This window comes from Polypterus senegalus, chromosome 4, assembly GCF_016835505.1.
Source record: "Polypterus senegalus isolate Bchr_013 chromosome 4, ASM1683550v1, whole genome shotgun sequence".
In the NCBI taxonomy this organism is placed as follows: Eukaryota; Metazoa; Chordata; class Cladistia; order Polypteriformes; family Polypteridae; genus Polypterus; species Polypterus senegalus.
The window spans coordinates 34457568-34472532 of record NC_053157.1 but is presented as its reverse complement, the minus strand read 5'-3'; positions in this window follow the sequence as shown (position 1 = coordinate 34472532).

The following is a 14965-nucleotide window of genomic DNA, read 5'->3' as shown; positions in this document are numbered from 1 at the left end:
AAAGGAATGCCTGTTTTCTAGCACTGGAAATTTTCTTTTTCAGTGCTGTTTAGCAACAAATGTTATACACTGTGTTAGTAAAATAATTTGTGATGGTGTTTATTATAAAAAAGCAGTATAAATTAAACAAATTCCAAATATATAGACAAAGCTTTTAAAATGTTAAAGAATGTTTTGTTTGAAAAATGTATACTCTGCATAGCACAGCAGTGTTCATTAAGAGAAAGGCAGGACACATTTGATCTGAAAAAAGAGAGCGGCAGTATCTGTTAATTGGACTGAACGGGAATGAAGCGTTTTACTGCAGTTTATCAGGGCCCGAGGAAAGGAAAAAGTGATGACTTTGCCAAAGAGCACCTGATGTGTCACGCCAGATATCTTTTTATCTTAATTGTACCCATCTGCACACTACATATTAGCTGCACAAAAGATTTCTGGTCACTTGGAGGCAGTGAAATGTTTCTCAGGAATCATGAGCTTGCTTGGCTATTTCCTTTTCAGCCTCAGGCTCTGGTCAATCCCCTACACCCTTGTGGTGTGTTCAGGTGCTTGTGAATCGGATTCCTGGCAGCAGCTGGAAGAGCGCATACGTGAGTCTAAAATAAGAATTTTGTGGCTCAGACGAGCCACCTGTGTAAAGCAGCAGGAAGCTGGCTTGTGCAGAGCACATGCACTGTGTGGAGGAGCAGCCGCGACAGCAGCAGCTCAGGAATTGCTCTGCATACTAATGCAGCTGTTAAAGAAAGCAGCACTGGGAGAAAAAGAAAAGAGCAAAGCTTGCGCCTTGCAAGGTTTCCTCTGACTCGTGTCTCAGATGAAAAATGTTAGTGGGGGAGCCGGCTGCCTGGCTTAATATAGACACAGAGCCGGAGGAACACAAGTGGAAAACAGACGGGAAACACAAAAAAAAAAATCAGAATTGCCTCACCTGTTCTCAGTCTCTCACATTATGGCAACACATAAAGTATCATTTCTTTATTTATCTGTCTTATTCTCTATTTGACTATTGCTTTAAATCAGTTAATATTCTCCTTGTCACGTTGTGATGGCTGGCTTTTGCTTCTGTTTTATTGCATGTGATATCTTTTCATGTTCTTTTCACTGTGCTTGGCTTGACTTTGTTATCTTTATTTATTCCATCCATTTTTCCACACCTTTTTTCATTTCGTGTTCAGGATAGTCGGTGCCCAACTTTAAAGTGGAAAAGAAATTCACACACCCACCTACCCTTGTTTAAATGGTGGGAAATTAGAGTCGTCATTTAACCTTACCTGCAGAGAAGAAAATCAGAGTAACACAAATGAGTCCTTTAATTATGAAAAGAGCACATAATTAAATAAAATTATCGGGACTGATGCAGATGATCTACAGTGGCACAGTTGCATTGCTGCTGCCTCACAGTTCAGTGACCCGGGTTCGCTTCCCGGGTCCTCCCTGTGTGGAGTGCTCCGGTTTCCTCCCACAATCCAAAGACATGCAGGTTAGGTGCATTGGTGATCCTAAATTGTCCCGTGTGTGTGTGTGCCCTCTGGTGGGCTGGCGCCCTACCCAGGATTTATTCCCTGCCTTACACCCTGTGTTGGCTGGGATTGGCTCCAGCAGACCCCCGTGACCCTGTAGTTAGGATATAGCAGGTTGGATAATGGATTGGTGGATGCAGATGATCTGGCAAGTGTGTGTCAGAGAACAATGCTAAAGAAACTAGAAATAATCTCAACTGATGACAGCCGTCCATTACATGTAGAACTTAACTTCAGTAAATCAGGAAGATGCTATACGACTTTTTAAAAAGGAATACCGGAGAAAATTAAGGTTTGATATGTATCCTGTAACAATTTTTGTGTGGATATAACCTATTTGTTTTGTTTCATTTCTTTCTGTCTTGTTATTAGATGCAACCGAGATGGCAAATTTCATGTTTTATGTGTAGGCCTAACCATGACTAAATAAAGCCACCTTGAACCTTGAACATTGTAATTTTTCTGAAATACAAGGTTTCTGAGGATCTACTTGCCCGCTCATTTGAGGTAGGTGATAACCCGCCAGGGTGAAAGGGGGCTCTGTTGCTAACTGTATCATCTCCTTTTCTTCTCGCAGTTCTGAGAAACCACCCAGTGAGGGAAATTAGCTCCGCCCCTTCTGGTCCTCCTGTTATAAATAGCCTGACAGCCTTTTTTGGGACTGACTCCTGACAAGACAAAGTTGTATGAGAGACCTCTCTTTTATCTCTCTAAACCTGAGGCCTTATTTTCTTTTGTGTTTTGCCCTATGGGGTTATGTTAGTTGTTGCCAGTAGACACTTGTTTCAGTTTGAAGAAGTAAAGCAGGGAGTTAAATGGGACGAACCGGCTGGTGTCCCAAATATTCTTTATTGGTCCCAGTTCTGTTTTGACAAGTACTTGACCAGCTCACAAAGGTCATTATTTTGTTTTTGTATAATAATATAGTTACCTTACATTTAGTTATTGCACGTTTTATTTCAAAACTGCCATGTTTTAGTTTAACGTTGGCAGATTTAATGCTAGCAATATTTATTTTAAAAGGCCTCTTTTCATGATGGTCTCATCATTTGTCATTCAAGACAAAGACCAACAGGCTCCACCTCTTCCTATTGGTTAATTCTTTGCTTCTGTTACTTTGTAGGCACCAGACAGCCAAAGCTCTTTAGCGCTACATCACTACTTGCATTCCAAATGGCAAAGATGCAGAAGCAGTTAAGAATTTTGATAGTTTTGTAGAAAAAAAAAGAAAGATCATTTAATGCATGATGCCATACTGAGAATAACTGAAAATATATTGGAAATCCTTACACACATTAGAGGTCTTCAAAACAATGTTGATGAAGAAGTCTTTAGGTTTATAGTTTTCATCAGGTGAGCAACTGAAAACTAAGGACCTGGTTATTGGCTTTCTCGCTTCACCAAAGAGCCTCTGTGTCCAGTCACTATTCAGGGAGTGGATGTAGAGGTGGTCCACAAGTACTTTTGTGTCTACATCAATGAAAAGTTGGACTGGTCTTGTAACACAGAGGAACTATATAAGAAAGGGCAGAACAGGGCAGTCTCTTTTTTCTTAGAGGAGACTCTAATGTGAGTAGTGACATCCTTCACATCTTCTACAACTCTGTGATGGCCTGTGCAATTTTATACGCAGTGGCGTGCAGGGCTGGTTAACATCACTTCAAGTTAGACCCACCGAATCAACAAGCAGATTAAAAGGGCAGAGTCAGTTAAAAAAAAACACACACTGACTGATAGATAGATAGATAGATAGATAGATAGATAGATAGATAGATAGATAGATAGATAGATAGATACTTTATTAATCCCAAGGGGAGATTCACATACTCCAGCAGCAGCATACTGATACAAAACAATATTAAATTAAAGAGTGATAACAATGAAGGTATAACAGACAAACAATAACTTTGTATAATATTAACGTTTACCCCGGGTGGAATTGAAGAGTTGCATAGTGTGGGGGAGGAACGACCTCCTCAGTCTGTCAGTGGAGCAGGACAGTGACAGCAGTCTGTTGCTGAAGCTGCTCCTCTGTCTCGAGATGATCCTGTTCAGTGGATGCAGTGGATTCTCCATGATTGAGCCTGCTTAGTGCCTGTTGCTCTGCCACGGATGTCAAACTGTCCAGCTCCGTGCCTACAATAAAGCCTGCCTTCTTAACAAGTTTGTCCAGGCGTGAGGCATCCCTCTTCTTTATGCTGTCTCCCCAGCACACCACCGCGTAAAAGAGGGTGCTTGCCACAACCATCTGATAGAACATGTGCAGCATCTTATTGCAGATGTTGAAGGACGCCAGCCTTCTAAGGAAGTATAGTCGGCTCTGTCCTTTCTTACACAGAGCATCAGTATTGGTAGTCCAGTGCAATAAAATCCACCACCAGCTCCTTGGTTTTGCTGGTGTTCAATTGTAGGTGGTTTGAGTCGCACCATTTAACAAAGTCCTTGACTAGTTTCCTATACTCCTCCTCCTGCCAACTCCTGATGCAGCCCACGATAGCAGTGTCATCTGCAAACCTTTGCACGTGGCAGGACTCCGAGTTGTATTGGAAATCCGATATATAGACTATAGGCTAAACAGGACTGGAGAAAGTACAGTCCCTTGCATCGCTCCTGTGTTGCTGACTACAATGTCAGACCTGCAGTTCCCAAGACGCACATATTGAGGTCTGTCTGTAAGATAGTCCACGATCCATGCTACCAGGTATAAATCTACTCCCATCTCTTTCAGCTTGTCCCTAAGGAGCAGAGGTTGGATGGTGTTGAAGGCGCTAGAGAAGTCCAGAAACATAATTCTTACAGCACCACTGCCTCTGTCCAAGTGGGAGAGGGATCAGTGTAGCACCCACCTTCTCCTGGTATGCAAACTGCAGAGGGTCGAGGGCATGGCGGACCTGTGGCCACAGGTGGTGAAGCAGCAGCCGATCCATGGTCTTCATCACATGTGATGTCAGAGCGACAGGCCAGAAGTCGTTCAGCTCAATAGGACATGATACCTTTGGGACTGGGGTGATACAAGATGTTTTCCAAAGCCTCGGAACTCTCCCATGTAAGATATCTAGGAATGGAAAAGAGACCAAAGTAAGGGCAGATGAAAGAAGAAAAGGCGACTGTATGTAAAATAAGGTGCCATTTGAGAAGATTGGAAAAATTAAAAAGTTAGTCGGTCATTAAAACTTGGAGAAAGATGTGGTCCAAGGCTGAGAATGAGCTTAGCTTCTTCTATTTTTCTTTGAAAAGTGTCTTTGAAATGCTGTGAAAGAACATAAACAGATCAGTGTGGCAATGATCAAGGGATGTGACATGTTCTCAAACAACTCAAACGTGCTCCCTGAAACTACCTGCTAGCCGTCTTCCTGTTTCACCTATGTAGATGGCTGGACATGTCCTTCAAGAAATGCAGTAAATAAAATTTTTAGACTCGCAAGAGGCCCGTTGTTTAATACTTAATTTAGCAAAGAGACTGTATACAAGGATATTGATGGTGACATACTTGCAATTGACATAGCAGCTCCTGTTACAGCTCAAAGTGCCTCCTGATGAATCCTGAGGCTTTCTTCTGTAAAGTGAGCTACAAATTAAAGTTTTGTATAAGTTAGGTTGTCGATGAAAGGAGATCAAAGGAGGGTTAGGTAAAAAGGCTTTTGTGGAAGGATCAGTCTGCAAGATCAGGAAATTTTGCTTAATGACCTATGGGAGAGATAGAGTGTTACTGTGGAACACAAGGTTCAGTGGGATAGGTAGTTCACTATTGCCATTCCTCTTCGTGTAGGATATCAGATGGTCTACATTTTGCTTGACTGCGAGTCCTTCTCACAATATGAGAAGGGTTTTCTCTATCGATGAAGAAACTCCTCATTCTGAGTGTTTCATTACAGAAGTTAACTTGATCACTGAAGAGGCGGTGGAGTCTAATGAACTGTTAGAGAACTTTTAGTTCTACCAGGGATGAAAGGAGCTATAGAGAAGGCAACCTTATTAGTCAGTTGGCTTGTAATAGACAGAGGTTGTAAGTCCTGGAAAACTGATGTCTAAAAATGTTATAGTTCTGTTAGAAACTTTGACTATAAACCAGATAGATGGAAACTAGTAAAATCATTAATGAATTCCTGTTTCTGGCTTCCTAGCTTGGAGCTTAAGGTAGCACTAAAAACTACTGTTGTTATATATTTTGTTCAAGTCTACAACAAAGCCTAGGTAGTAGAAAAAGAAAAGCTCACCTACCCAGCCAATGCAGATTTTGGTTCCATTCTACTAGCTATTGCAGCTCTACTGACCTGGTGAAATAGTTTTTATCTAAAGAGAAAGCACTGAGGGTAAGAACTAGTTCTGCCTCTCTGATGAGGGTGTTCATACGAGGATCCTGGATTTGATGTCTGTTGAATGCCTGTCTGAGGACGATGAGGTTTTCTTTGTGAGGAAAGGACCCCTTGAAGAAATCAAACAGGCACACATTAACATTGGCTGGGAATTCTTGATGACATGCTTCATGATGGTTTCTTTACAAGCTGCTTCTGTGTGGACATGGAGTTCAAGCAATCTTACACTATTGAGAACATCTTCATCAATGAGAACATTCTCAACAGCACTTATCCATCCTAGCATTGCCAATTTTTCTTCAAATGCCATCATATCATGGCCAACAGACTGATTTTCAAATAGGGGATGCTATGTGCTTCAGTGGCAGTGACCTGTTAGGCTGGGACAGGGACAGGGAGCCCCTGCATTTCCCAAGCCTCAAGACATTCAAGAAGACATATGGAGACTTTTGGAAAGAGAATTAATATTAGCTCAATGCAAAGCTCTGGGTTGATCTGGGTGGATCCTATAGAGTTAGACAGGAAGTACCACAGCACTGGCAATGTTACATTAAGGAGTGAGAACAGCACAAATGTCTAGCCCTCAGTGGATGTTTGTGGATCATAACAGTGGGAAGGTGTAACTAGGTTATTGGACTTTAAAAGTATTGGTTGTTATGTTTAATAAATGTGCCCATTGGTCACTACAGTTACAGTAGTAGAAAGATAAATAGATATAACTTTATTTGTCCCCAGGGGGACATCTGGCTTTTTACAGAAGCTCTTTAAATAAATAAATAAATACATAAATAGAATAACAGAAAAATAAGCACACACACTATTAGTCTGAACACACAGTATGTTAAATTATCTCTATATATTTAGTCTGCAAAACTATCACAGCTCTTACTGACTTGATTTTTTTGCCCATTGGTCTTGACTGACAAGTAACAAAACCATCATGAAGAAAATAATTCTGAAAGATGTAAAATAGCTGCTATTCATAAATGTGTCATTGTTAAATAAAAACGTGAAGCTTGTTTTGAAATAAAACCTGCAATAACCAAAACAAGGTAACTAATTTGTTAAAGCAAAATAAAATAATGACACCGCATTTTATAATAATTAGGTGACTTTTATTTAATTATGCATTTTTTTGCAATTTAATAACTGATTTTGTTTTTATATTTATTTTATATAAACATCTACGTGTGGAAGTGTGTGTGTCAGTCTGGCTCGTAAGTGAGAGGTGGAGCCGGGGTAAGGGCTCTGCCTCCAAGGAAACAGAAAACACGCTCAGCTACTAATGATACAACCGGGGTCAGCACATCAGCAAAACAAAAAACGGTATCCTTTTTACTTTTCCTCCTGCCGCTAATACACAAGCGAGGCGAGCACGTCGGTAAAACGAATCATCCTACGAGAGAGATGCCCAGAGTAGTTCCTTTCAATTACCTGGCATCTCTACATTTCTGTTTTTTTTTCTGACGATTTCAATAGTTTCTAGGACCGCAGGCTTTTTACACCACAGGCTTACACAGCTAGTATATATATACTGTATATACTGTAGATTAGCCGTTCCCTGTGGTAGTGAAACAGGACAAACTTTAAAACTCAATAAACAAAATGGTATCGCTAGCTAAATGGAGGCAAATTACACTTCAAAACACAGAGGTAGACCAGCTCCCCACTCCTGACGTCATGCTTCCCCCTCCGCTCAGCCCGCAGCCTCTGTCTCGGATTCCTGCAAATAAATCGGTACCGCAAGCGAACTATGATTCTTAGAGCGATGAGAGAAGTCGAAAAATCAACAGGAATGTTCAAGCAAATTCTAGAAAAAAACAGATCTAAATCCGTTAAGTAGTTCTCATGTGAAAAGCAGACAGACAGATACACTTTATATATAGAGACATAGTCACAAACAGGACAGACCATAGATTAAGAATTTGGGTACCTTCTTGGTAAGACTCATTTAAAGCTGGATACAAAACAAGAAACTTGTGTGGAGTAGAGGAGTTCTGTGCCTCTTGCATGCAGGTCCTGAAATGAAAAATCATTTCTGATGAATAAACCAAATATATAGTGTTTGTCCCAGAAAGGGCGGGACCTCCTAGAGTACTTGGGTGGTGTGGTCAGGTGTCTTTCTAGATGCTTTCTTTCTTGGTGTTGCCTTGGAGCTGCAGATCAAGGAGAAAGAATAGTTAATTACAGCAGCACCTCTCGTTCTGGTTAGGGTTTGCTTAACTTGCAAGAGCCTTGAAGGTGTCCCTTAAGTGCATGTGTGACTATATACAGTATATAATGTCATTCCATTATGATTCATATCTGGTTGTAAAGCAGAGAGTCCATCCATCAGATGGACTCATACATGAAGCTGTCCATATTGTGTTTATTGATGATGTTATTAAAAATGATATAAGGTGCTTTGTCAAATTGTTCACTTTGAAACATAATGGAAAATAATCGTAGATTCATTCTATTTCCTTAGACATGATGTGTAAAAGTTGACTGTCTGATTTATTTCAGAGATGTTGGCTACTTCTTAAGAAATGCTTCTAATAAATCCATTGTTAATATGTAATACTTTTTTATTATTTTATTCTTTTCAATTATAAATCAGCATTTTGATTTTTCAGTGTTTATTTCTTAAATCTCCAAGGCTGATGGGCTATTTTTGTACATGCAATTGAGAGGCGAGAGTTCTTGTTATTCAGGTAAAACCTTTCCAAATAAAAAACTTTGAATCTTGTTAATTCTTGCATAGTATCAGGACTGTCAAACCTGTGAAGTAACCAAAAAAAAACTTTGAAAAAAAAAACAGTTGAATCCACATAGAGAACTGAACTGTATGTGACTTTTATGGATGGCCCACTGCTATAGCTAATACATAGATTGTGTGACTAACAAGAGAAACAAGGGAAATGAACTAGCTGTGTGGCTTCACAATGTCAGGAAGCTGTTAACTCATGTTGGCAGTCACACTGCTATCAGCGGAACAGCATGCAAGCCCAGTGGAGCATTAGTGTTTGTTTATTCATTTGCTTATTTATAATGTTTAAGACTCCAGATTGTGTTTACCTTGTAATAAGAGATTTGACCATTCCCCACCGTTCTTTTTTTTATGAGAACTCGGGAATTGTCTTATGACAGCACTGAAAAGTATTGTTGTCATCTGGAACCCATCGAGCCTGTGATCATCCAGCTATTCTTTCTCTGTCTTCTTACAACTGAGTTATTTCTTGATGAAGTTTTGTTCATGAACTGGAGAATACTTAAGGTCAGATTGGAAAACTGGAACTCCTTCATGTGTGTAAGAAAACCAAGAGTGTCCTGACTATTGGAGGAAAATGTTGTGTTAGGCCCTTAAGTGCACCAAGATGACAAGGGACAATCAGTGACTACCTCATTTGTAAAGTGTCTATATGACAGTGTGAGAAATAATTTGTGGTATTTGAATTTTATCATTGTTTGCACACACAGGTGCACAAAGGGTATTGTGAGAGCTAAAATGGACCTCAGACACAGCAAGACAGTCAAGGGTCAAACCATGAAGTTAAAAATAACCCGAGCACCAAGCTAAAACAAAATCATTTTATCTTGGAATTAAAGCCAAAGTCAGCAAACCAAAATTAACCTCACTGCTTAATTTTTAAAAGGTAAACTACCAGGAGCCACTTTAACCATGTGTAAACACCAACAAAATTATACATAGGGGGCATTACATTGTTGATGTGACAGAACAGGTCACGTGACTACAATATGCTATGTTTCAGTCAAGCTTCCTGCTCTAGCAGGGGTTCAAGTTATTTTTTATGTCTTTTTTGCTTGTGTTTATTATTTGTTATTTATTTAGTTTCCTATGTGTCTAGGTATTTACACTTAGTCCCCAGGAGGCGGGGCCACTTGTCCTTTTCTGTCAAAGGGCTGTCCTCAGTCGAATAAAGGCTGAGGAAACAAGCAGTCCCTTGTGGTTCATTTGAATGCTGTTGATGGTTTTGGTGACTTCTAGTGATTATCATTATTGTGCCTTTTTTGTGGATTGTGAGATGTTTTTCTGCTTCTGTTTTAGATTTGTATTTTTGGAACTTGTTGGCCTGGTTATTTCAGGTATCTTCTTGTCTTAAACAAACCAGTGATTGACGGTCCCTTAATCTTATGGGTTTTTTTGCTACATTTTTTTGAACTTTATGATTAGATACTCTAATGTTCATGACACCAGATACTGTCGATTAAATGCAAAATAACATAATGTTAAACATGTTAACATTGGTTAAAATGGTCGAGAATAAAATAAATAAAAGAATAAAATTCTTCACAAAGAAATAATAAAAGAGCAAGTAAAACACATATTATTGACAAAAAAACCCAAAAATAAGCACAATCACAACAATCATGGCATAGAGAAATTCATTAAATGAACCATCTCTGTATCACGTGTATCACACACGGGGGCAGCCAAAAAATCCAAATGACAGCGAAAGTACAACAGACAGAGGGTTGGAAACCAGTACTAAGGCCTTTTTCAACAGGACTACAGGAGAACGATTCTTTTAATCCCAACCAGACGACGGAAACTTCACTAACCATTTGACACCATCACTTCCACCCCCAAACAATAATGTCGCTTCTCGTCCCCATATGATGACATCACTTCGGTCCTCATCTGATTACATCACTTTCATCACCTCTTGAAGACATCACTTCCTATTCCGTTTTCTCTTGTCATTTGCTGTTCCTCTGCTTTGTTGTAACTTCCTCCCTGATGATATAAAGTTTGTCACCTGTATGTCATACATATGACCAGAAAACCATTTATGATTGACTACTCTACATCCTGGAGATTATACGGGGAATTCCCCAACACTTTATGCTGGTTTCTGTCTGTTATATTTTGACATGTGTTATATTTGTAATAGTGACTAACGAAAGGGAAGTGGCCAAGAATGAAATTTAAGAAACAAAGAAAAGGAAGGAGCAAAGGGAGCAGTCAAGTTCCTTGTCTTTAAACAGGCAGATGTCAGAGCACCAAAAGAGTGAAACAAAGCCAAAATGCTTAACAAAAGTTATCATTTCCCAATTATTATTGTTTTGTTTTTATATTACTTTATTTATGTGTTATTCTTGCAGCTGTTTGTCATTTTTATATAATGAACCTAAGGGGTCAGGGCCCCTTAATCCAGAAGCTCTGGGACTACCCCTATCCCGATTTACTTGACTAGAAGGCTGTGAATGTGATGCTGAGACACTGACTCCTGTTCATGTTTGTTTGGCTCACTTTTGGATTTTGATTTGTGGGTTTTCTGATTAATGAACTCTGCTCTGGTAATTTAAGTTCTGCATTTTAGCTTGTGGACTTGATCTTGTTAACCTTTGGGTTTGCCCCATAAGCTTCAGTTTGTAACATCAGTTTTTCTCCTGCATTACTGAGGCCCTTACCCTTTCACTAAGAATAAATCTCACAACCCTGCATTAGAACCTCATTTTAGTTGTTTATACGAATTGCAAGTCTCTTTCATTTGGTCAATATCTAGAGCTTATGATCAAAGGTGAGGAAGTAGATTGACTGGCAAGTCAAGAGTTTTATGTTAGCACATAGTTCACCACTACAGTCTGTCAAGGCATTAGTATTACATTTTCTGGCAGAGGAACTTTCTTGGGTACCTGCATTGCTGAAAAGATGTAATCTGGAATTTCTTTTTAAACCTGATGGACAAATTCAGAGTCTGCATTTTGGAGAATTCTGTCTAACTTAGTTATCTGCCTCAGAATGAGACAGTAGTTGATGTATTTAAAAAAAAGGCTCAGGAAATCAAACACAGTCAGGTAGTCAAGCCAGGCTTAAAACCAAAAATTAAACCAATCTGTTAGCAAAATCTGAATATTAGAAGACCTTTATACCAAAAAGAAGTACTGTATGTTAACCAAAAGAAGTGTAACTTGCACACATCACACACCTAAGGCTATTGTTTGTATTTATTGTTATTTTTATTTCTTTTATCATAAACTCAGATAAGTCATGAACACACATGTCAACCTTTATTCAGTCGTCGCACAGGACACATCACAAAATGATGTTACTGTAAACAACCAAAATGAAATTGTGGGAAGATGGTAAAGCTGTAAAACTATGCATACAACTCCAACCAGTGTTTTTGTTTCTCCTCCAAGAAGGAGGGAGTATACAAAATATTAGTTCCTCACAGTGTTCCTTCTACCTCTTGACAATATGCCTGGATGATGTCAATGTTTTCCCTACTTTGCTAAGAGCAACTTGGCCACATCCTGCCTGCCCTTCCTGAGTCATTAAATGGTTTGCCAGAACTTCAAAAATGCCACCCAAAAAAACGATTTCAATTGATTCACCAAATTCCTTCCAGACACGAGCTTTTGCCTTAACCACTGCTGCAGCTGCTGTAGTTATGATTTTGTAGGATAATTGGAAGTTAATTTTGTTAGAGAAATGGTGATGTGTCAAGGGGGAAATCAGAAGAAAAGTCCAAAAAGGTAGGCAATGGTTGTTTCAGAAAGAAAACCAAAACTAAACTGAAAAACAAAGTAATAAATCACTTTCTAGTCAAAAAATAAGAAAAGTAAATTTTTGGGGGGTGCTATTATAACAAAACAAACATGGACATGAGGGAATGTGGTCTGCAGTATTGTATATGGGCAAAGCAATGACATCACTGTCCGTGAACCATGTGAAAAATCATGGGGTCAATGGCGTAAACAACATAAACACAGCAGAAAGTGAAGGTGCTCATACAAAAAATGGTGGATAAAATCGCAGCATCAAGAAATAGCAGTAAAAAAATATTAGTAACACAAATAGCGATAATAATTCAAAAATTATAAAAAAAATAAACAAATAGATCACAACACCTTCTAAAGTGCTTCTGACCGCTGCCTTTGGTCTGATGGTACAGTATATTTGTATTACATATGGAGATCCCTTTGGTAACACTGCATGAAAGGCTGCCTTCCTTATCTTGATAGCTTCTCTTATCACTGATGTTCACCACTGACTCAAAAGCAGTCACCAAGATTAGCAATGACTGCTTTCTGGCCAGAATTACTTGCAGGTACTTCCACCTCCAAAGTGTTGAACAAGGTCCATTCACATGCTATGTCACTGACTTCTCTCACTATGCAGAGTTCTTCATCTTCTGATCATTTTCATTCCTTACTGTGGATGCTTACATTCTGTTGTCTCCACGCAGGCATTTGCTTTCTGGACTTACATGTTGTTTACTGTTTAATTTTGTTGGTCTAAACGTCAAATATTCAAACACAGCCAATAGAATTAAAGGATTCAATGTGCAGTAGACACCTGAAAACTGCACCATGGATCATGACAGAAGATTTCAGTTAATAAAGGAATGTTCTGCACAACTGCTGCTTTTGACAGAATAAAAAAACTTTAAAAGTAAAAGGTGTAAAGAGCAGATCCTTGAGTCTTAATCATTTTAATAACTGTATTTTACAATGAGGATTCTCTGCCATTTCACGCATCTCCAGAGGTGCAAAATACCAGTCACACCAACAAAACACACTATTGACTGGTTCATCTCCTATGTATTTCATTTTTTCACAATCTTTCTAGACAAAAAAATACATCGTATTTTTCATGGCACATCATCCATGGTTTATTTTTTTAAGTGGGTACTTTTTAGTTTTTCTATTTTTGTTGTTCATTTTAGCCAATTTTTATACATGTAGTAAGTCAATAGTGTTAGGAAAACACTTTGCATGCTCTTGTTTATTAAAACATTCTCTACACATTCCTGGTGAAAAAGAAACAATTTCTGAGATCTTTGATTAAGTCAAACCTGGAAATTGACAGAGAGGCTCAAATATATAATGAAAAAAGTCAAAGGATCAGTTAGTCAACATGTAACCTCACAAACACATTCATGGAGGTTAATTGTAAGAAAATTGCCTAACAAAGCATGGGTTTTACTATAATTGAGGATAATAATTTTCAGGCTTTCATTAGGCTAATAAACTGTGATGTTGAGAATCGCCTTTCGGGGGCTGTCATCACATGTTTAATTTTAGTTAGTGTATCTTTATAGTTACACTAGCAGGAGGTCCCGGCGTTGCCCAGGAATGTATAACCGGTGAATTTCCCAAATGAAAGAAACAGAACATAAAAATAGAACAACCAGTTTTCTAATTCACATTTTATTGTAAGTTCTTCCACTGCGGATTCTGTCTGCTGTGGCATTTCAGGTGCCCTTGAAATAGACTTTCTTCTGGCATCTGAAGTGGGCCTTCCAATTTTACGTCTTTTTTTTCGGTGGCATGGGTATATTAGCGAAAAGCAGGACAATTATAATGTGTTACATGGTATTATGTACGGAATAAGCACTACAGTGAGATGAATTTACCTTATTTACAATACATTGGAAAGCGAACAAATAGCACCAGTCAGCCAGAAAGAGCAACACTGAAATCGTACTGTGAGTCGGAAAGCGAGCAAATAGCACAACAAATATGGAAAACCAGTGAGAAAGAGCAGCACTGAAACTGTACTGGTAAAAATGGCGGGAAGGGGTGCTCTGTTTGTAAGGAGCGTCTGTATTGAAGTGTGCCGCTATCTAACGTTGGCAATGGTAACTACAGAGAGAAGTGACATACAACCGCTGTTGCGTGTGTGGAAAATGGTGGGGGAAGGATACTGTCTTTTTAAGGTGAGTCTCTGTTCAAACGTGCTGTCATATAATGGACATTTATGAATGAAATACAGCACTATCAGTGCATGTGGGAGTGTGACCCGCGGAAATGGGGGTGTGTGAGCCGGTCACGCGCACTGTGTCGTTCACGTTTTACATCGATACGGCAGTTACCCTTCATTTGATCAAAGCAGTCAGCCTTCTCATACTCTTGGCAATTTAAAGAAACATGGGTAAAGAGCGATGCACAGGGACCAAAGGTACCACTAGATGGCGCCGCGGTGAACGTCTTGTCGATGATAAGTACGGGGACGTGTGCCAAACATTGTGTCGGTGAAAAGGTGCCCTGCGCTTCACCAGGAACATTTTTCCCAACCAAAAATACTCCATGACCTCCTCCTGGTCACAAAGGAGCCCCATCCCTAGTTTAGTAGCGATCGGAGGCCCAGTGCAGATTTGTATGGCGGACAAACAAACA